Genomic DNA, 2,415 nt, shown 5'->3' on the forward strand with positions numbered 1-2,415 from the left:
TAGATAGCTCAAAGACAGATGCATCATTGTGAAATCCACCAAGGATTACTAATGACAGCACAACTTGCATGTGGTGTGGCCAGCTAGAGACTATCCTCTCATCAGCACTCTTTTTTAAAATCACTTTTATAACCTTGGGGAGGAGCATTATGAAGCATATAAATTTTGTTTGCTTTCTGAGCTTTGTAAGTTTAATTTACTTCCTGAGTCTTGAGAACCCCAATCCTGCTTCTAGGAAGGAATGCTTCAATTTAGAGAAATAAGCTACATTATAGACATACACACACACACACACACACACACACACACACACATGAAAATATGCAATATTTTTCTTTCATAATCTGGACTATGTTACTTAACATATTGATTTTTAGTTCCATCAAGTTTCCTGCAAATGTCATGTTTTCATTTTAACTTATGGCTAACTTAAGGTCCACTGTGTATTAGTATCACATTTTCTTTATCCATTCATCTATTAGTGAACATATAGCATAGTTCTATTCCCAGCTATTGGGAGTAGTGCAGCGATAGATATGGACGCTGACTTAGAGTCTTTTGAGTATATAGTCAAGAGCAGAATAGCAAGATCTGAGAACTCTGAAGCTCGTCTGGTGAGCACTTGCTTTCTGCAGTCTCCTCCTTTGGAATGGTCCAGCAGGGCTCAGGATCTGAGCACTGACAGTGGTCATCAAATTCAATTCTCAGTGCACTTCACACACTCCCTCCCATTGGACTAGAGAGAGTCATTGACTTAGACATTAACTGTGCCACAATGTAAAAACTGAGGGACTCTCCAGAGTTAATTGAGACTCAGTCTGGCCCAGAGTACAAAGTTCAGTGTTACCATTCCTAACAAAAGAAGGAAAGCTTCAAAAGTGAATGTAGTCTTGATGGACAACTGACCTTTGACTGGCCTGGGCTCAACATTGGCCTAAATGTCAGGAAGGACAAGAGACTCCAACAGCGCCTGAACCCCTCTGGCCTGGCAGATTCCAGTATCCCAAAAGAAGCCACTCCAGTTCTTAATCGTTTTTGTGAAGCATTCCGCCCCCTCTTTTTCTCCGTCCTGCTTTCCTTTACTCTTTTTACCACATTTTAGACTTGTGCGCCTTAATTTTATAGAGGCTTTTAAATTTTATTTTTTATTCGTTTTTCACACATCTAATTTTGTTTACTTAACTTTTTCTTTATTGTATAGGCAGGTTTACTCTTGCCTAGCTCTGTTCTCTCCCTCCTAACATTCTTCTCCTTCCTTCTTCTTCACTTTTTAAAGTTATTCTTGTTTCTTATCTTTTTATTTTCTGCTACTTTTATTTATTTCATTGATTTATTATCATAGCGTGCATTGATCTTTATTTTCACAGTTTATTCTACATTATTTTTATAATTGTCTTTTCTATTGTCATTGGTGAGAAAATCGTCAGCTTTAATTGATTTTTCAATGTATCTTAATTTTATTTCATTGTTACAATAGTTTGTCTTCTTTGAGTGATATTCAGATTAAATCATTAAGAGAAGACGGCTCGGGGCTGGAGAGCTGGCTCAGCCATTAAGAACACTGACTGCTCTTGCAGAGGACCCGGGTTCAATTCCCAGCACCCACATGGCAGCTATGAACCGTCCTTTACTCCAGTTCCAGGGGAATCCAAAGGTCTCTTCTGACCTCCACGGCATTGCATGACACGGGTGCACTCACATTAATGGAGGCAATACACTCGTACACATAAAATAAAAATAGTAAATAAATTTTTTTTGAAAAGAGAAGATGGCTCACTAAGAAGATTTTCAGATAAAACTGGAAAACAGATTGCAACACAGAAACACAGGACACACAAAAATCAAGAAGACACGACTCCTCCAAAAGATCACACACAGCTTCTCAATTACCCAACCCAAAGGGCTTTAAAATTTTTAAAGAGCACAGGCTGCTCTTGCAGAGGACACGGGTTCTGTTCCCAGCATCTACATGACAGCTAACAACCGTCCGTAACTCCGATTCCATGGGAATTCAAAGCCCTCTTTAGACCTCTGTAGGCATTGCATGACATGGGAGCATTTAGGTACCTGCAGGCAATACACTCATACACATGAAATTAAAAATAATAGATAGACTATCCTCAGGCCTCTTGGGGTAAGTCTATAGTGCAGCTCTCCGCGCCCACGCGCCCGGGACTCCCTAAGCCAGATTCACCCCTCCATCACCCCCCCTCGCCATTCTATACTCCTAGTTTGGACCCTGCGCCATTCCTAGTCTTTAGGTACCTGCAGGCAATACACTCATACACATGAAATTAAAAATAATAGATAGACTATCCTCAGGCCTCTTGGGGTAAGTCTATAGTGCAGCTCTCCGCGCCCACGCGCCCGGGACTCCCTAAGCCAGATTCACCCCTCCATCACCCCCCCCTCGCC

Source organism: Nannospalax galili, unplaced genomic scaffold (assembly GCF_000622305.1).
Source record: "Nannospalax galili isolate Female #2095 unplaced genomic scaffold, S.galili_v1.0 scaffold2819, whole genome shotgun sequence".
Lineage (NCBI taxonomy): Eukaryota > Metazoa > Chordata > Mammalia > Rodentia > Spalacidae > Nannospalax > Nannospalax galili.